Consider the following 21,968-nt stretch of genomic DNA (forward strand, 5'->3'; position numbering starts at 1 on the left):
TCTATCTCTGTTTTCACTTGCTCGGCCAGTGGCGTGACATCTTTGAAGATACCATTAGCTTCAATGTCATGGAGGGTTTTGCCAACTTTGTCTTCAGTGTACCTTATGGATTCTGGTCTGATATTGAGGTCTTTGATCCATTTTTTTTTTTTTTTTTTTTTTTCCCCTTTATTGTATTTTATTTTTTTTTAAAGTTGTAGATTTACAATTTTTTGTGCTTTGGTTTCAATTATACAATGATCAGATACCCATCCCTCCACCAGTGCCCATTTTCCACCACCATGGATAATATCCCTCCCACCCCCATCCCCCCATCCCCCCTGTCTCTGTGGCAGGGCAATCCCCTGTGTTCTCTCTCTCCTTTTGGGTGTTGTGGTCTGCAAAAGAGGCATTGAGTGGCAAACATGTTCAGTCCATAGTCTACTTTCGACATGCATCTCCCCTCCTGGGAGGATCCTCCAAACATCCTTTATTTGGTGCTCCCTTCTCTATCTGAACTGCCCTTTCCTCTAGGATACCCGGCTGGCCTCTAAGTTATGGAGTAATCCTCCTGGTGCTGATCTCAGCTATTCTTGGGTATTAATCTCATACTTTGTTACTTTATATCCCCCAGATGAATGCAATCTTTCTATGTCTATCCCTCTCTTTCTGACTCATTTCGCTTAGCATGATACTTTCCATATTGTACCACTTGTATGTAAATTTCATGACTTCATCTTTTCTAAGAGCTACATAGTACTCCATTGTGTAGATGTACCAAAGTTTCTTTAACCAGTCATCTGTTTTTGGGCACTCAGGTTTCTTCCAGTTTCTGGCTATTGTAAAGAGTGCTGCAATGAACAAACAAGTGCAGATGTCACTTCGACTATACATTTTTGCCTCTCTGGGATATATTCCCAGGAGTGGTATTGCTGGGTCAAATGGGAGCTCAATTTCTAATTTTTTGAGAATCGTCCATACTGTTTTCCAGAAGGGCTGAACCAGTGGACATTCCCACCAACAGTGAAGGAGTGTCCCTTTCTCGCCACATCCACGCCAGCATCGGTTGCTTTTGTTCTTTTGAATGTGGGCTAGTCTCTGAGGTGTGAGATGGTATCTCATTGTGGTTTTGATCTGCATCTCCCTGATGATTAATGATGTAGAGCATTTTCTCATGTGCTTTTTTGCCATTCGGATTTCTTCTTTGAGAAAGTTTCTGTTCATTTCATTGCCCCATTTTTGGATGGGGTTGGATGTTTTCTTCTTGTGGAGTTTAACCAGTATTTTGTATATCCTGGATATCAACCCCTTGTCAGATGTGTATTCGGTGAATATCCTTTCCCATTCTGTAGACTGTCCTTGTATTTTGGTCACTGTTTCTTTGGAGGTGCAGAAGCTTCTTAGTTTAAGATAGTCCCATTTATCTATCTCTGTTTTCACTTGCTCGGCCAGTTGCGTGACATCTTTGAAGATACCATTAGCTTCAATGTCATGGAGGGTTTTGCCAACTTTGTCTTCAGTGTACCTTATGGATTCTGGTCTGATATTGAGGTCTTTGATCCATTTTGATCTTATTTTTGTACATGGTGTTAGGCAGTGTTCTGAGCCCATTTTTTTGCATGTAGCCGTCCAGTTTTGCCAGCACAGTTTGTTAAAGAGGCTTTCCTTACTCCATTTCACATTTCTTGCACCTTTATCAAAGATTAGATGATCATATGATTGAGGGGAGATGTCAGTGTATTCACCCTTGTTCCATTGTTCTGCAGCTCTGCCTCTGTTCCAGTAGCATGCTGTTTTAATTATTACTGCTTTGTAGGAGAGTTTGAAGTTAGGGAGGTTGATTCCTCCCATTTTCTTTCTCCCGAGAATTGCTTTAGCTATTCGTGGGGACTTATTAGGTAAAGGTAAAGGTAAAGGCCCTCCCGTTGATCGTCGATTTGCTCGAGCGGGCCCAGTAACGTCTCCATTGGAGACTTTGTTGTTACTGTGTCTGGCATATCCAATACTCTCGGTAGCTTGCCGGGCTCTCCGAGAGGGGCGGAGGAATCGAACTCGGGTCGGCCATGTTGGCCGCTTGTAAAGCGAACGCCCTACCCGCTGTGCTATCGCTCCAGCCCCCAGTCTGGAGCGATAGCACAGCGGGTAGGGCGTTCGCTTTACAAGCGGCCAACATGGCCGACCCGAGTTCGATTCCTCCGCCCCTCTCGGAGAGCCCGGCAAGCTACCGAGAGTATTTGATATGCCAAATACAGTAACAACAAAGTCTCCAATGGAGACGTTACTGGGCCCGCTCGAGCTCGAGTGGGGACTTATTATTCCATATAAATTTCAGGAGTGTTTGCTCCATTTCTTTGAAGAATGTCATGGGTATCCTTATAGGGATTGCATTGAATTTATACAATGCTTTGGGAAGTATTGCCATTTTGACAATGTTAACTCTCCCGACCCATGAGCAGGGGATATCTTTCCATTTCCTCATGTCCTCTTTTATTTCCTGAAGTAGCATTTTGTAGTTTTCTTTGCACAGGTCCTTTACTTCCTTAGTTAAGCTGATTCCTAGGTACTTGATTTTCTGGGGCATAATTGTGAACGCGATTGTTTTTTTCATGTGAGACCCATTTCTAACTGGTACCTGATACATATATAGGGAAGAGAGCCCTGGCCTTGATTTCACTTTTCCCTTGTTAAGGCAAAATATGTATTAATCCCCCCGCCCCCGGCTGTGTTAGTAGATGCATATGATACACATGGCATATGAGCAAGCCTATAATCTAGTAGGCCTGCTCAAACCCTTGTCCCGCACAGATCATACACCTCTGGTCCTTTTCATGAATGTTTCAAGGTTCAGTTAACTCATCCCATGAAAACCCTGTTCAACGTGGAAGGCATAAATTTCCCTCATGAATGCATGCATGCACTCCTTATGGGTGTTTTCTTTTTTAATTTCTGTTTATTTTATATGACGCACTCTGTTTCCATTTCCTTTGTATGTATACACTCTATCTTGTCTTTGATTTATTTCTTGAAATGAAGACAAGAACTGAGTGTATAAGTTGAGGCTACTTACTTCCTTCGCTTTTAACTGGAAAGGGTAAACGCTCATCCCAACTTAATTCCTTTGCCTCCATTGAGTCCTGTGTCATACAGTGGGAGACCCAAGTTTCTAGGCTGTGTAGGCATAATGGACTGGATTTAATCCAGTGGCTGCCTTTGAAAAATTGGCAGAGCAATTGCACATGCTGAACAGGAATTATTTACCTGTATTCCCTTTAATTCCTCATCCACGGTTTTTTTCATAATATGTCTACTGCATTATGATTGGTACAAAGTCCAGTTACCATTCACCTCCGTATAGTTCATTCCTTTACCTAATTCACCACCTTCTCTTGTAATATATAATGTTCTCCATATCTAAGAGTTTTTTTAATTTATTTGTTTGCTTTTTTAAAAATATTTTGCATGTTCATCAAGATCATATGTTCATACAGATAAACAAGAGACTAATGACTGAATAAAAAGTGGGCAGAAAGAAGATCTGCGTAAACCTCTCACAAAGGAGACATACAGATAATAGACCCATGAAAAAATGTTCATTATCACTTACTATTAAGGAAGTTAAAATCACAGTGAAAATAATCTCAGATGTTAAAGTAGCCATTATTGAAAGTCAAGAAATAGCACGGTTGTTGATAATGCAAAGAAAAGAGAACCCTCATGTACTATTGATGGAGATATAAATTGTTGCAGTCACCTTGAAAAATAATATGAAGATTCCTTCTAAAATTAGAAATAGAAATGCCATATCATCCTTCTGTTCCACTCCAGGGAATTTCTCCAGAGTATAAAAACTAACCTGAGACGGTATATACAGCCATATATTTGCTTTTTGTCTTTGGACCACGCCAGGGGATATTAGGGGTTACCTCTGGCTCTGCACTCAGGAATTACTCTGAGGGGTTTGGGGGGACCATATGGGATTCTGGGCTTTGAACCTGGGTTGGCCATGTGCAAAGCAAATGTCCTACCTGCTGTGGGATCTCTCCAGCCTGACCCTGAATGGATTAAGGGTGAGCATGTGATCAGTGAAATGCAGTAGGGATAGCTGGGGTGCTTTTCGCTGCTGACTGTGATGTGTTCGGAGGAGAGATTAAGGATACCATCCGCAATGATGGGCCAGCTGAGAGGTGAGGCCGGGGAGCAGGGTATTTGGGTTAAAAAATTTTTTTTATTTTTTTTTGCTAGTGCTGTGAGGGTTGAACCCAAATCCTCACACATGCAAGGTAGGTGCTCTGCCCTGAGCCACATCCCTGGCCTAGGTGGGTGTGTTTGAAACCCTGGTCATCTGACATTACCTCCACTGATGAACCTCATGGAAATTGGCTCCTTTTGGCCTAACAGATGAGGTTGTGATTTCTGTGTCTTGCTCCTAGAAGATGCTCGTTAGACAGTGGTGGGGTATGATAGTGTGTGGGCAGTGTTGCAAGTTACAGGCCATGTGAAAAAGAGCTGGCAAACTTGGCATAGAATAGGCACTTAACATGCTGATAACTAATCAAAGTAAGAGGGCACAAACTGATGCAGGGCTGAATTATGATTTTCATAGTATTCCATAATAGGTGTCATATTTTTGTTATTTGACTATTAACTGTTTTTTTAAAAATAATACTTCACAGCCAATGAAGCAGTACAGCAGGTAGGACATTTGCCTTTCTGTGGCTAACCCAGGTTCGATCTCTGGTACCCTTATGGTACCCTGAGTCCTGCCTGGAGTGATCCCTGAGCACAGAGTCAGGAGTAAGCTCTGAGCACCACTGGGTGTAACCTCCAGACATATATAAATAAAATGGAAAAGTCTGTTTTTTTTTACATGTTATATTGTTACTAGGCTTTAACAGAGAGGAAGTAAAGTCACAGATATGATGAGAGCAAGAATGATATGTCTGGGCTGGAGTCATAGTACAGGACAAGGCACTTGCCTTGCATGTGGCTGACCTGTGTTAGATCCCCGACATCCGTTATGGTCTTCCAAGCACTACCAGGAGTAATTCCTGAGCATCATTGGGTATGACCCCCAAATAAAATAACAACAAAAAAGGCATTTCTAAAGTTGTTATGGGCTTGTTTATCAATAATTACTGGTGTTGATTTTGTTTTGTTCTGTTGAGTAGTATCCCATTGTATATATAGACAAAATACTGTTTCTGTCTTTAGTGCATTCTGGTTAGAGGAAGTGAAAGTTCACTTTGGAAGTGGTCCTCTCCCTGCTACAAAAAGTCATTGCATGGCACGAAACATGACTCTTAGTATTTCTAGACTTCCTGGCTAGTCCTTGGACCACCCTGAGAACCCAGCTGTCTAGGGTAACCTGGCCATTGTGGGGGTTACCTCCTCCCAGAAGAGGTAAAGTGATCAGACTAGGGCATAAAATAACCCACCAAAGGCTGGTGATTTATATCAATGGTATTGCACTTGCATTGTATATGTGGGACCCTGAGTTCAATTTCCAGCATCACGAATCAAACAACAGGAATGCAATAGCCAACCAGCTGCTCCATACCAAATGATCAATACTTTTTCTTTGTCTAGTAGTAGTTTATTAACATACTCCTCTCCAGCTGAATTTTCAGGGATTTGAAATCTGTCTCTGCCACTTTCTTTTTTAAAAAAAATATTATTTTAATGAGTCACCATCCATGAGATACAGTCACAGACACACAAACTTTCGTAATTATATTTCAGTGATACAGTGTTCAAGTACCCATCCCTCCACCAGTGCCCATTCTGATCACCAGTGTTCCCAGTATCCCTCCTGCCACCTCCACCCCTTCCCACCCCCTGCCTCTGTGGCAGGCACATTTCCTCTTTCTCTCTCTTTCTTTTTGGGTGTTATAGTTTAGCTCTGACACCTTGGGCAATTGAGTTGTACTTCATGCACTTCTTTAAAGTGCTGGTAACCTTGTCAACTTCTTATTACAGGATTAGAAGTAGTATATGGACAACCTATACTACAGCACCTGATAGTGGTTGCTCAGTTCCTGGTTGTAAGTACACGTTTTTCTTGACTCATAGTAGAATGACTCGGCAAATGCATTGTAAGCTGGAAATGCCTTTATCATAGCTAGCCTGCCAAACATTGTTGTTTCATTTCAGTGTGCTCAGAACATTTGAGTCTGTAGTTGACAAGTTACCTTGAATTTCATCTCAAGAGTAATTGGTATCCTCCTCTGCTCATCAGAAGCCGGAAGGCACAGATGTATATTTTGTGGAATCACAAAACATGCTATCAAACAAAGAAAAATACCTTGGCAGTATAGTTCATAGTGGAGTTTAGCTGCTTCTTCTTGGGAGGCTGACCAGGAGCTCTCGCTCCCTGCCCATGCCCTGCAAAATGGTGTCTGACTGTATATTGTAGCCCAGCCTGATCTGGGATGCCCGGGAGTGGTCCTCCTGCATTCATGCTTACAGTAGAGAGTTTTGAGTGGGCTCAGGATTTCAGCCCCAGCTCTGACTACCTCTGGCTGCTCTGAGTAATCTTCTATCATCCAAGCCACCCCATCTGGCACTGGAGTGTCTCTATAGCCACTGCCCTAAATCTCTCCCACTCTCTCCCAATCGTCATGCCAATCACTGCACAGTATCCTAAGACAATTGTGCATTCCAAACTGTAACATTAATGTACATTTTGGCCTTATGCAACTTCACTTTTGGGGGCTCATATGTCATCCACTTATAATATTATTATGGCAGTGAGAAGTTTGGTTTCTGCATCTGTTTTTTTCTTGGCACTTAGTCACTTTCTAACCAGTGGTGTGGAGCTCTGGCAGGTGGACACTAAGAGGCCAGGTTGTTCTCTATGCCAAGGGACTTGGTGACTGCTATTAAAGATAGATTTTAAAAAATGGTTAGGTGGAAAGTTTTAAAATATGTCATGGTCACGGTCACGGTCCTCCCGTTGTTCATCGATTTGCTCGAGCGGGCCCAGTAACGTCTCCATCATGAGACATGTATTTTTAAGAAATTGTGCTCGCTTTGGCAGCACATATACTAAAATTGGAACAATACAGAGAAGATTAGCATGACCCCTGTGCAAGGATGACACGCAAATTCGTGAAGCGTTCCATATTTTTCTCTTCATGTTCCTGGAGCAAGTAGACGCCATTGGGCTACACTAGCACGCAACAGGGATGAATGGAGATGTTACTGACGCCCACTCGAGTAAATCGATGAACAACGGGATGACAAGTGACAAGTGACAAGTGATTTTGTTTGGAGGCCATACACAGTGCTACCTGAGTGTAGCTACTCTCTTCTTAGTGCGTGGGGATCAGTCCAGCAGTTGGAGACCACTCCCATAGTTGGAGATCACTCTCATAGTTGGAGATCACTTCCATGTAGAGTTAGGGATCAAACCCAGAGCAAAGCATACATTCTTGTCCATTGAGTGATCTCCCCAGCCCCTAACAGTTTTACCCAAAGTTTGTGCTTTTTCCTCCAGCACAATAGGAATTTATATATATATATATATATATATATATATATATATATATATATCTCACTGTCACTGTCCTCTTGTTGTTCATCGATTTGCTCCAGCAGGCCCAGTAACATCTCCATTGGAGACTTTGTTGTTACTGTGTTTGGCATATCAAATATGTCACGGGGAGCTTGCCAGGCTCTGCCCTGCGGGCGAGATACTCTCAGTAGCTTGCCAGGCTCTCCGAGAGGGGAGGAGGAATCGAACTCGGGTTGGCCATGTTGGCTGCGTACAAGGCACATGCCCTACCCGCAGTGCTATTGCTCCAGTCTATATATATATATATATATATATATATATATATATATCCTTAAAATCTCATTCTTTACATATTAGAAAGGTTTTCTCTACAAATTCGTTTACTTTAAAGTGTTTTCTGGGGCTAGAGTGATAGCACAGCGGGTAGGGCTTTTGCCTTGCACGTGGCCAACCCAGGTTCGATCCCAGCATCCCATATGGTTTCCCCGAGCACTGCCAGGAGTAATTCCTGAGTGCAGAGCCAGAAAGAACCCCTGTGCATCTCCAGGTGTGACCCAAAAAGCAAAATAAATAAATAAATAAATAATAATAATAAAAGAAACGAGGCAGCTCTCCCGGAAGAGATCAACATGACGCTTGCCATAACCATGCTGCTGGACTCTGCGTCAGGCTGCTTCACTCGGGGTGCCTCAGAGGGGGTGGGTGAGAGCCCTCCCCACCCCAAGGAACCCAGACCCAGTAGCCGAAAACCTCCAGAACTCAACCTCCACCCTGCTCACGGCCGCTCTCCACAAGTTTGGGTCAAACCTCACCCATGAGTGAACCTTTTCCTGGACTAGCACAGCCGCAAATGTGGCCGGACAACACTTTATAGGACACACTTCATAGGACACACCCTACCCATACTCCAAGAGTACCGCAGCACATTTGATGGGATTCCAAGTAGGAGGCAAACAGTCTTAGAGGGAAATATTGTATTATTTCGTTTCTGCTTTGGGGCAGGGATTGGGATTTGGGATGGAAACACCTGAAATATGGTGGTCGGAAGGTGTGTGGTTGTGGGATTGGTATCTGAATATTAAATGTAATCAAATATTGTGAACTACTTTAGAAAATAAAAACAAGTTTAAAGAAATTGGGCAAGAATTCTGGTGTAAACACATGTTTTTGGTAACGATTTCTTGCCTTTTTATTTTGAAGAATTTTATGAGCAGAGCACATCGGTAGGGCATTTGCCTTGCACGCAGCTCCCCTGGCTGACCCAGGTTCGATTCCTCCACCCCTCTTGTAGAGTCCAGCAAGCTACCGAGAGTATCTCGCCTGTCCGGCAAAGCCTGGCAAGCTACTCGTGACATATTCGATATGCCAAACACAGTAACAACAAGTCTCACAATGGAGACGTTACTGGGCCCACTTGAGTAACTCGATGAACAATGGGAGAAGAGTGCTACAGTGATTAAATATAATAATTTTACAAAAGATGTAGTCTAATGGTACTTGCTAAAGCAAAGCAAGCAAATTACTTCATTTCTAGCCCTATAGTCAACTACTTCATTAATTCAGAGTTAAAAACCACACGGTATTTTTTGGAGGTAGAAGTCATGCAGGAAGTCGCCTAAGGAACCCTGGGATTTGCTTGGTGGCCCAGATAGTGACAAAGAGCCCAGTGAAGTCCACCACTGCTCTCAAGGGCAGCATGGTTGGGGTTGGCATGATCTTGTCTCTCCCCTGGACCTCAGAACTGGAATAGCCCTGTAATTTCTGAGCTAATTTAATAGTTTATTCTTGAGCTTTGTACTTTCCTTAATTTTGTTGTCCAACCAGGCTACTGAGTAGCTACATTTGCACATTTCATTATTATTGGATCATTAGTGTATATATATTAGTGTGTGTATATATATATTATATTCACGGTCACTATTTTGTGGTACATTGAAATATCTCTATAAAGTACCATACATTAGAACTGCAGCATCTTAGAACGGAGCTGCCCATTAATGCCCAGGAGGAGCTTTTGAGATGATCCTAAACCACTAGCATCCAATATTTTGACTTTAGAACCAGAACCAGAGCCCAGGCCTCCTGACTTGCAAATACTTTACTTTTCATGTAGAGTTAGAAAATGTCATGATGCCAAATTTAGCATGACAAACTATTTATCTAGCTGCTTTTCTTAGATCAGAACATAAACTTGTCTTGGGTTTTGGCCACTGCAACATTTTGATTTCTCTCTGCTCAGCAGCCTCTGGGTCCTTTCCCCCAGATGATTGGCAGTGACCTCCGGCTGGGTTCCTATGCTATGGAGGACTTGGTCTTCGGCCCAGGCTAGGCCCAGAGGCAGTGCCATTTGTTTTCATTCTGTCTTTTCGGGGGCGGGGGGACACGGTAACCATACTCTGCTTTGCATTCTCTGCCAGGCAGGTCACCTTTACTTTTCCAGATCAGCTGAGGTGATTCTGGAACCAAAATTGTTCAGCAAGCCGATATCCCATTTGCAGTGGAGCATGTCAAGGCTCATCAAACGCAGTCAAGACTGAAATGTGAAGGTGGTGTGATGGAGAGCTGTCAGAGAGAGGCTCACAGGATTCTCCTGGTTCCCAGGTGCTGACAAAGGCCCAGGCTGGACTGTGTCCAGCAGCCAGAGTGTCCTCTTTCAGGCCAGGTGGGGCTGAAGTGGGGCCCTGGGTTTTCATTAAAGGTGGTTGGCCTTGCCTCGAGCAGCCAGTGAAGCGCTGCGTTTGTTCACTTCATCGCCAGTTCCAGCAGTGGGTGCTGGGGAATGAAAAGGCCTTTCACGTGGAGTGTAGATCTTTCCATTGAGTCTGTAAGATGCCTGAGGACAAGGAGTCAACCCGTTTCATACTTTTGTCTGCTTAGGATGATGTTCTAATTAGGCGTATTGTTGAGTGTAATCGGATGTCTCCTGTGCTAGTTTTGGAAGTCCTGAACATCTTCGCATCCAGCCCTTAGACTCTTGTTTCTCATTCCCAGTCTTATCTTTTGGGCGAGGAATCTCCTGATTGTCATTTGTGGATGTAGCTTCGTGGTATAATTTTATTTTCAAATGCTGATCACATGCACAAGCTTGCTTAGAATGATAATTCCATGAATTTTCTAAGCATATTAATTTTTGGGAGCTTTTTCTAAACTATAATGTATTAAAAAATACAATTTCAGCCACATTCCCATTTTTTTAAATTCAAAATGATTTTAATCAGATCACTGTGAGAATCACAGTTACAAAGTTTTTCATGATTGGGTTTCAGTCATAGCGTATCCCAATACCCGTGCTATTACCAGTGTACATTTCCCACCACCCATATCCTCAGTTTCCCTCCTGCCACCATCCCCATCCCTATCCCCCTCCCCAGCCTGCCTCTATGGCAGGGACCTTTCTTCTCTCTCTCTCTCTCTCTCTCTCTCTCTCTCTCTCTCTCTCTCCCCGCCCCCCCAACCCCCCTAGTTCCCATTCTTAACAATGTTTGTATATTTGGATCTATACTTGAAGAATTAATCTATATATTCCTTGCTTCCCCCTTTTTTTTTTGTTTTGAGGGTCACACTCAGTGATGTTTAGTACTTACTCCTAGCTCTGTGCTCAGGGATCACTCGCGGTGGTTCTTGGGGCACCATATGGGATGTCAGAAATTGAACCTGGATTAGTGGTGTGCAATCCCACTTACGATCCACTCACGATCTCTTTATTCCTGTACTTTTCCTTTTAGCATTCCAATTGAAAAGTATAGTCATATTAATTTTTTAATGACAGTACTAAGATGACCTCAGAAATATTCACCAGTGCTCACAGTATCAGTGGATCATGAGCATGGGTTCTGGAGTTATATATTCCTTAGGCTGAGCCTTGTCACATGCTGCTTTTGCAATATGAGGAAATTTGTCGGTCTCTCAACATTACTGAAATATGGATATGTAAGGACCTAACTTCAGGGTTGGGCTGGAGCGGTAGCACAGCGGTAGGGCGTTTGCCTTGCACGCAGCCAACATGGCCGACTCGAGTTCGATTTCTCCGCCCCTCTCAGAGAGCCCGGCAAGCTACCAGAGTATCTCGCCTGCATGGCAGAGCCTGGCAAGCTACCCGTGACGTATTCGAAATGCCAAACACAGTAACAACAATGTCTCACAATGGAGACATTACTAGGCACGCTCGAGAAAATCGATGAATAACAGGAGGACAGTGGACAGTGCCAAAACTTCAGGGTTATTGTGCAAATTAGCTGAGCTCATATATGCCAAGAACTAAAACAGTGTATTACATAGGATACAAATTCTAAAAGATATTCATTGTATTTGAGATGGGGTTTGGGTCACACCACCCCAGCTTACTCCTGGCTCTCCCCTCTGGCATCACTCCTGGTGGGGCTTGGGAGAATCTTCTGTGGTGCTGGGGATCAAACGCAGGTCACATTCATTAGGATTGGGGAAAATTTAGTAAAAGCAGGATAAATAAATCCTTGCCTTGTGATCCTTGACCCCCTTTTCTAATCCTTCAAAATGTAGATCTAGAAAATTTCTCCTAGTGGACTTTGTTCTCTGTATCTCAATTTCAGACGTGTCTTGACTTTCTTGACATGTCAGTTGCTTCTGAAAAGCTCTTCACCTACCTTGGACTTTGGGTGCTCAGAGAGAGTTAGAGTGACCAGATCATGCCTGTCTAACTCCTGCCCAGCCCTAACCTTGCTTTACAGAGCATCCTTTACTCTCTCAGCCTCAATAGGGGCACTCCTCCCACACCAACTTAATGGCTTCTGAGCCTCGTGATCCCAGGGCCAGTTCTGTAAGACCCCAGCCTATTGGGGCCATTGGGCCTTGGATAGTTGCTGCCTTATTTTATTTTCCAGCAACACAGAATAAATTCTCTCTCTCTTTCATCTCTCCCCTGCCCCCAGTGCGTGCGCACACACGCACGCACGCACACACGCACACACATTCATGATCTCCCTAACTACACATTTCCCCAGTTTTCCTTGCAGAGGCCGTTGGGTTTGCTTTTCTGATTTCTTCTCTCCTCTTACACCTTGGAACATTGAACCTCCTTAGATTTCTTCCCTTCTCATGCTACACACTCCTGGGTAACCTCTTTCCATCTCCTCATTTTAGGCATCATGTAGATGCTAACATTACGAACCACAGAGCAGGCAAAAAAGCTCTGCCAATGCAGAGATACAAGTATTTAACATATTTGCTTTAAAGCTGTGCTTCCATTTCAGAAGCATCAGGATGGTCACAAGGAACTCCCAAGAAAGCAAGCTTTGGACTTGAGGATGTGGTTCCTCGGTAGAGTATTGTGACTTTGATCCCCAGTACTAGCCCCCATGCTTCCCAGGATACAAAAGGCACTGCCATTGGGATTCCCAGCAACTAGGTGTGCCACCTGTTCTTGCATGGCCACTGGCCCGGGTGGCTCTTACATTGCAGCCAAGTGTGGGACCTATAATCACCACCACCAAAGGCAATGGAAAGGGAAAGATAGATAAATAGAAATAAATAAAATTCTTTCCGCAAAGAGTGATATGTTGTAATATCTTTTTTTTTTGGTTTGAGGGTCCCGGGGCACACTTGTTAATGCTCAGGGTTACTCCTGGCTCTACACTAGAAATTATTCCTGGTGGTGCTCTAGGGACCATATGGGATGCCAGGATTGCCTGGTGCAAGGCAAACACCCTGCCCCCGGTACTGTGTCTGTGTCCCCAGGTTGAGGGCGATTCGAGCCATACTCGGCTGAGCTCAGAGCTTAGCCCTAGCTAGCTTTGCTCTCAGCAGTCATTCCTGGCGAGCTCAAAGGACCATATGTTGAACCTGAGTCAGCACCGTGCAAGGCAAATGACCTACCCAATGTACTACTGCTCTGACCTGATATGCTGTAGTATCTTTTGCAAAGTATATATGAATTGCCATGTCTAATATTTGTCCTTCAGTGTGGTTCCTAGGATGATGGAAAGAATCATGGTAGCCATGTTCAGAGAAGTTAGTTGTTTGCTCCTACTCATGTGTCTTCAACTATGAGAGAGACCTTATTATCCTGGAGGTGCTCTATGTGAGATAGAATATACTGAGCTTAACAAGGCAGGGCTACCGCCTTTCTGCAGAGCTCATCTGACTTGAATGTCCACATCTACAGTATCCTGGCTATCTTATATAAATGCTGAGCAGTGCTCCCTGTCTTCACGAATTTCTGAGAAGACCAACTTCTCATTTTTATTGCTCATCTTCTCTCATTACTCATCAACTGGGAAATTGTGCCATTGGTGTTTCCCTTGTTTGTTTATTTTTTTCCCCCTCTCTATTTCAAAATTGCTTTTGACAGCTGTGGAACATGTAAGTATTATTGCCAGATTTGATGTGTAATTTTCCTGTGGCATTATCCAAGGTTAACAAAAAGACTTGGAAAACTCTCATTAAGTATTCTAATCTCCTAGCCACTGATGCCTTGTTCTGTTCCACTGCTTTTCTAAACTCATTCTTTAGAGGTTTTCTAAAAATAATTTAAGTGGTATAGATGCCTTTACTTAAATGGGAAGAATAAGCATTTAAAAAATTTTAAATATTTATGATCTAGCTCTGCATAGAGAACATTTGTTTTTCTTCCCTCTCCTTCCATCTCATAAGTTGTTGTGACGATTTGGGCAGGGGGTGAAGTGGAGGAGTCATACAATTTGACTGTAATGATCACCAGGGGTCACATGCTTGATTGTGGTACTTGCACACTTAACTTCCAGTGCATAACTGGAGAGCGCACAGTTTAGTTGTGTTCACACACACTTGGCTGCAGTGTGCTGAAAACCACACATTTTATTGTGACATGGGAATCGGTGTCAACCCCACTGCCACGTTCACACTTGGGGATGGAACGGGCAGCCTCCTGCTTGCAGAAAGACACTCTACCATCCAGGACCTCTGGGTCTCTCACACTAAACAATTTTTCTCCAGAGTATAATCTTATGTTCAGTATGATTATTCCAATAAAGCGTTATTAGTCCTGAGTGTGAGGAAAATTGTACATATTTTATTTTGTAGATATCATTAACTGGTATACCTAAAAATCTTCCCTGGACCTTAATTTATCCACCACATTTTAGCATGCAAATGAGTTTTTCCATAGAGATGTTCCAAAAATAATATATCCTCTTGCTTTTCTTCTCCCAAAACTCTTTCACAATGTTTTTATAGTTACTTCAAAATAGAACATTTAATGACAAAAGTTTAAATAAAATAATCAAACATGTGGGAATTGAAAAATGTTCTCCTTAAAAACTCTTGGGTCAAAGAAGAAGAAAGGAAAACCTTGAGCAGGCTATCTAGAAAGTAAGAACTATAATACCACAAGAAAAACTAGTACAATGCAGCCAAAGATTTATCTGCAAGAAAATAATTGAACTTGTTATTAAGCAAAAAAAAAATTGAAAATTAATGAGTTGGCTGTTCAGTATCATTATTTAGAAACAAAACCACACAGTTAACCCAAATAAAATAGACTTAAGTGTTTATTTATTTAAAATTTATTTTTATATGGGCCACCCCAGTGGTACTGGAGTTTGTGGAGCCGCTGCCAGTGATGCTTGGCTCAGCAGGGCAACCTCAGGGGTCAGGCCCAGGGGTTATCAAGGCTCCACGTGGAAGTGCTGGCAGATGTGGTGCCAGGCATTAAAATCAGCCTTGCACTCGCTAGGCATGTGCTCTACTGCTTAAGTTAAGTTGTTTCCCTGAACCCAGGTTAAAGCAGTTTTATTTATTTATTTATTTATTTATTTATTGGTTTTTGGGTCACACCCGGCGATGCTCAGGAGTTACCACTGGCTCTGCACTCAGGAATTACTCCTGGCAGTGCTCGGGGGACCATATGGGATGCTGGGAATCGAACCTGGGTCGGCCGCGTGCAAGGCAAATGCCCTACCCTCTGTGCTATTGCTCCAGCCCCTAAAGCAGTTTTTTTAAAAAAATGCAAGCAGAAATGTGTACACTTTAAAAGGGAAAACTTAAAAATTATTAAATCCAAAGTGTGTTACTTTGAAGAAAATGTTTAATCTCAAACACACACGAAATAAAAACAATTTGCAACATAGAAATGAGAGAAAGTATAGAGACAGGTAGGGGAATTACCTACACATAAAGATGAAAGTATTTTCAAGAATTTGAATACCGATAGTAAGGAGGTACTGTGTAAAGGAAATGGATGTCAAATAAGAGAGATAGTACAACAAGTAAGGAGCTCGACTTGCATGCAGCTGATCTGGGTTTGATTCCCAGCACCTGTCCCCATCACCACATCTGGTCCTCCTAGTACCACCAGAAGTGATTCCTGAGCCTGTTGCCAGGAGAAATCCCTGAACAAGCAAGCAAAAATGGAAACTTTGAACAGACCTAAATTCATATAAAGGATTTAAAGGATTATTACAGAATTATGTGTAAATACCTTTATTTCAAATAAATAGATTATATGTTGAATGCTCCCTGGTTAATGTGGTTATATTTGTGATGAAGTCACTTGATAAAAGTAGCACAAATAGATTAGTAGGTACCAATCTGTGTAAACTGAAAAAGATAGCAGTGGGCTATCTCTCCCGCCTCCCGCATTCAGTAGTCTCACGCCAGTTCCCCCACCCTGGGGAGGTTGATGGCGACGGGCAGGCGAAGGAAGGAACAAGGGCCAGGCTGGTTGGTGTCAGTTGCAGTTTATTCCAATCCTCTCTCCATTCACTCCTGTCTCTCCTCTCTGCCTCCCCCTCTGCTTCTTCCTCCCCCATGCTACTTCATTCTCCTTTTCGATCCCCCTTCATTCTCCTTCTGGCTCTGGAATCTGGATCTGGATCCCCTTTCTCCTTCTCCTTCTGGAGCCTGGATCCCGATCCCCTTTCTCCTTCTTCTGGAGTCTCCATCCTGATCCCCCAGCCCACTCTTTTTTTTTTCCCTTTATTTTATTTTATTTTTTTAAAGTTGTAGATTTACAATTTTTTGTGCTTTGGTTTCAATTATACAATGATCAGATACCCATCCCTCCACCAGTGCCCATTTTCCACCACCATGGATAATATCCCTCCCACCCCCATCCTCCCATCCCCCCTGTCTCTGTGGCAGGGCAATCCCCTGTGTTCTCTCTCTCCTTTTGGGTGTTGTGGTCTGCAAAAGAGGCATTGAGTGGCAAACATGTTCAGTCCATAGTCTACTTTCGACATGCATCTCCCCTCCTGGGAGGATCCTCCAAACATCCTTTATTTGGTGCTCCCTTCTCTATCTGAACAGCCCTTTCCTCTAGGATACCCGGCTGGCCTCTAAGTTATGGAGTAATCCTCCTGGTGCTGATCTCAGCTATTCTTGGGTATTAATCTCATACTTTGTTACTTTATATCCCCCAGATGAATGCAATCTTTCTATGTCTATCCCTCTCTTTCTGACTCATTTCGCTTAGCATGATACTTTCCATATTGTACCACTTGTATGTCAATTTCATGACTTCATCTTTTCTAAGAGCTACATAGTACTCCATTGTGTAGATGTACCAAAGTTTCTTTAACCAGTCATCTGTTCTTGGGCATTCAGGTTTCTTCCAGTTTCTGGCTATTGTAAAGAGTGCTGCAATGAACAAACAAGTGCAGATGTCACTTCGACTACACATTTTTGCCTCTCTGGGATATATTCCCAGGAGTGGTATTGCTGGGTCAAATGGGAGCTCAATTTCTAATTTTTTGAGAATCGTCCATACTGTTTTCCAGAAGGGCTGAACCAGTGGACATTCCCACCAACAGTGAAGGAGTGTCCCTTTCTCGCCACATCCACGCCAGCATCGGTTGCTTTTGTTCTTTTGAATGTGGGCCAGTCTCTGAGGTGTGAGATGGTATCTCATTGTGGTTTTGATCTGCATCTCCCTGATGATTAATGATGTAGAGCATTTTCTCATGTGCTTTTTTGCCATTCGGATTTCTTCTTTGAGAAAGTTTCTGTTCATTTCATTGCCCCATTTTTGGATGGGGTTGGATGTTTTCTTCTTGTGGAGTTTAACCAGTATTTTGTATATCCTGGATATCAACCCCTTGTCAGATGTGTATTCGGTGAATATCCTTTCCCATTCTGTAGACTGTCTTTGTATTTTGGTCACTGTTTCTTTGGAGGTGCAGAAGCTTCTTAGTTTAAGATAGTCCCATTTATCTATCTCTGTTTTCACTTGCTCGGCCAGTGGCGTGGCATCTTTGAAGATACCATTAGCTTCAATGTCATGGAGGGTTTTGCCAACTTTATCTTCAATGTACCTTATGGTTTCTGGTCTGATGTTGAGGTCTTTAATCCATTTTGATCTTACTTTTGTACATGGTGTTAGGCAGAGTTCTGAGCCTATTTTTTTGCATGTAGCTGTCCAGTGATGCCAACACAATTTATTAAAGAGGCTTTCCTTACTCCACTTCACATTACTTGCACCTTTATCAAAGATTAGATGAGCATATGATTGAGGAGAGATGTCAGTATATTCAACCCTGTTCCATTGGTCTGCAGTTCTGCCTTTGTTCCAGTACCATCCCCAGCCCACTCTTACAGTCTAGTTAAATCCCCAAACCACGAGGGCTTGGGGTAACAATTACACATAGGTGTGGTCACAATCAATAGGGGTAAAGTTCTTTCCCTTGGGGAAAGCCACTTCTAGGACAGATACTCTCTCAGCAGGACGACCCATCCTAGAGGGGAATCCCCTGGGTGTGTTTCTCCTCTCCTTGTCCAACAAACATATAAGCATTCATAATATAAATCATTTTGTATGGACACAGTAAGAAATACCTTAAGCTTATAGAATTGCTCTCCTAGGGCCATCTTGATCTCAGACTACAGTGCTCAGGCCAGATAGTCTTTCCTATCCCTAGCAGGATCCTAGACTCATTGTTACTTTTGGATCATGACAGCATTTGACTATGATCAAACTCTTACAGTTAAGAATTGTGGCACTTTGGCCTGGCCCATTTCGATGCCAGGGTAGCTCACAGCTTGCCCTGGGTCCATTCAGTCCCTCGTCAGGACCCTGCTTTTGGGGTATTAGGAACTAAGGGCAACTGAGGCTTAAGTCGAGAAAGCAGATACCTGGGAGTGAATAATATTCAAAGCCAATTAAATTCTAAGTTACAGAGCATAATATTAACTATTTTCCTGTATCTATACATAAAGGACATTGCTTTAAAGTAAACTATGCATAAGACATAAGGAGAGGAGAAAGGCAATATTTCACTCATACATATAAAATCATAGATTTCTGAAGAATCTGACCTTACAAGTTAACAGAGTCTGATTAGGGGAAAAAGCTGATTAACTGGTTGGGGATGAGAGTATAGGGCAGAGTTTACATATAAACCCAGTGGAATGGAAGTGCCTCAGGCGCACTGCAATAAACCTGATTTCCTTGTGGCAAGGGAGGAAGGACAAACCAATGTCATCCTATACCAATCCCCCCCCTTTTTAGGGGAAATTTATTTGGAGGGTGAGTGTTTGTACCATACCCATCAGTGTTTTGGGGCTACTCCTGGTGGTGCTTAGGATAATCATGGCTCGTGGTGCCAGGAATTGAACTGAGATTTGCTGCATATAAGCCAAACCCCTTACCTCCTGTACAATATCTCTGTCCCCCAATCTTTCTTAGATGTAAAACTTAAAACCAGAAAATAATAGCAAATAAATTATAAGGGATATTAAGACATCCGTATTCCAATTTCAAACTGGTCATATACCGAGAATCCAAGGTTTCTCTAAAGTTTAGGGTAGCTAGGGCTAAGGATGTGATTCAGTAGTAAAATACATGCCTTTTAAGCATTAGACTTGTGTTCCTGGCACAGAAATTGTTTTTAAAAACTTAACATATCCATTACCATTATTGATAACATAAGACTGAGATTTAAAAAACAAAGGAGATAGTCATTTAAGTTCATATTTGACAAATTCATTCCTTCCTGACTTTTAAAAGGCAAAATTCTGGGCTGTGGAGAGAGCTCACAGAGGCCAGAGTGTGTGCTTTGCATGCAGGAGGGCCCTCGTTTCATTCCTGCATTGCGTGCTGGGAGTGGCCTCTGAGTAACCCCCAGATACTACTGGGTATTGTTCTGGAACAAACAAGCAAACAAAATCCTCAGTAAATAAGAAATAGCTTACTTCTTCAATGTGTTAACAAGATAACATCAAGGTGGCAGCGTATCAGAAGTGGTTCCATTGCAACAACGAACTATTGGAAATGTTCACCTTGATCATCATTACTATCATTAATGAAATCAAAATCAGTTGTAGAACACTGTCTTACACCTAAGATGGCTATAATAAAAATATGAACAAATCTAGAATATCAAAGGTATGGAAAAATTGGAATCTTTGTACATTGGTTTAAGAATGTGAAATGGTATAGGCTCTTGGAAAACAGTCTGAGACTTTATTTTAGTTTTTTAAATTTTTATAAGTGAAACACCATGAGGTACAGTTGCAGACTTACAAATTTTTGTGCTTGGGTTTCAGTTATACAATGGTTGAGCACCCATTCCCCATTCCTCTACCAGTGTCCATTCTCTACCACCACTGATCCCTGCATCCCTCCCACCCCCATTCCCCCATCATGCCCTGCCTCTGTGGCAGGGAATTCCCTTTTGTTCTCTCTCTTCTATTGGGTGCTGTGGTTTTCTAAAGAGGCATTGAGTGGCAATCGTGTTTGGTCTATAGTCTACTGTCAGCATGCATCTCCCATCCTGGGAGGATCCTCCCAACACCCTTTATGTGGTGCTCCCTTCTCTTTCTGAGCTGCCTTTTCCCCTAGCATGTGCGGCTGGCCTCCAAGCCATAGAGTAAACCTCCTGGTACTTATCTGGCTATTCTTGGGTGTTAGTCTCCTATTTTGTTACTTTATGTGCCCCAGATGAATGCAATCTTTCTATGTCTGTCCCTCTCTTTCAGGCTCATTTTGCTTAGCATTATACTTTCTCTGTAGTAACAGTCTGAGACCTTAAAAGGTTAAACATTACTATGTGATTTGGAATTTTTATTCCCACACACACACAAACAGAGAGAGAGAGAGAGAGAGAGAGAGAGAGAGAGAGAGAGATGCATGTCCTTTAAACCAACAGCTTTTCTAAGAATTTTCAAGGTAGCATTATTCATAATAGCTAGAAGTGGAAATAACTCAAGTATTTATCAGATGCTAGGCTGGAGCAATAGCACAGCGGGTAGGGCATTTGCCTTGCATGCGGCCAACCCAGGTTCGATTCCTCCGTTTTTCTCGGAAAGCCCGGCAAGCTACCCAGAGTATCCCGCCTGCACGGCAGAGCCTGGCAAGCTCCTCGTGGAGTATTCAATATGCCAAAAACAGTAACAACAAGTCTCACAATGGAGATGTTACTGCTGCCCGTTCGAGCAAATCAATGAACATGGGAGGACTGTGCTACAGTGCATTTATCAGATGCTAATGAATAAGAATATTTGGCAATAAAAAGAACAGAGATACTTTTGGGTCAGTAAGCGAATGATTGGAACTAGTTAGACATACTAGAACTAGGTAGACATTATTCTAAGTGAAGGAAATCAGTCACATATTACAACATATAGTATGATCCCACTTATATGAAATGTCCAGAAAATGAATCCAGAAAAACCAATGAATTGATGGTTGCCTAGGACTGAGGTGATTGAGGGGGAAAAATAAGTGATTGCAATGATACAAAGTTTCCTTATAGACAGATGAAAATGTTTTTCAGATTGATTTCCGAAAAAGAAAGAAATATGATCTGGAGTCAAGGAGATGCCTCGCCTCCCAAAATGGAGCACATGCCTTCCTTGTAGGTGTAAGGCCCTGAGTTTGATCCAGTACCACACCCCCCTCCAGTTCTCCCCAAGCATTGTGCGTGGTTCTCTCTAGCACTGCCAACTCTACCCGAGTAGTACCACAGCACTGGGCCTGTCAGCTCTTAGATTCACAGAATCAGGCTAAATGTTCCTGGGAGTGACCCTACAGCCTCAAATGACACTGAAGAGGCTCTTGTAGAAATCAAGTATCAGTAGACAAAGAGAAAACTTTTGAGAATATCCAACATCTGTTTATAATAAAAATGCTCAGCATAACAGAAGTATCTTGGCTCAGCCTTGTAGAGACCATTTACAACAAACTTCTTTAGCTAACATGCATAAAGGCAAAAAACTGAAAACCTTTCCTGTGGCACAACAGTGTCCACTATCATGTCTATTGGAAGTCCTAGACATAGCAATTAGAAAATTAATTAGGAGAAGTTCAAGTTAGAAAAGAAGTTAAACTGTCATTATTTTCAGTTAACATGAATATACATAGAAACCTTAAAGCTTCCATCAAAAACTATTATAAACAACAGAAAAAGCTACAGTAAGGTGGCAGGCCACAAGGTTAATATGCAGACGTCTTTTGCATTTTACTAGAAGAGAAAGACACTTTCAATAATCTCATTTAAAATTGCATCAAAAAGCCAAGTACCTAGGAATC

At 42.5% G+C, this 21,968-nt stretch overlaps 1 protein-coding gene and 1 non-coding gene across 2 annotated transcripts in view; both read left to right on the plus strand.

The window, feature by feature from the left end:
* MTMR7 (myotubularin related protein 7) overlaps positions 1-21,968 on the plus strand; it is a 148,272-nt gene that overhangs the window by 30,188 nt on the left and 96,116 nt on the right. The gene's annotated exons all lie outside the window — the stretch shown is intronic.
* Positions 7,000-7,106, plus strand: LOC130023849 (U6 spliceosomal RNA). Its single transcript, XR_008792512.1, has one exon. It is a non-coding gene; the product is annotated as a U6 spliceosomal RNA (small nuclear RNA).

This window comes from Sorex fumeus, unplaced genomic scaffold (assembly GCF_029834395.1).
Source record: "Sorex fumeus unplaced genomic scaffold, SorFum_2.1 ptg000024l, whole genome shotgun sequence".
In the NCBI taxonomy this organism is placed as follows: Eukaryota; Metazoa; Chordata; class Mammalia; order Eulipotyphla; family Soricidae; genus Sorex; species Sorex fumeus.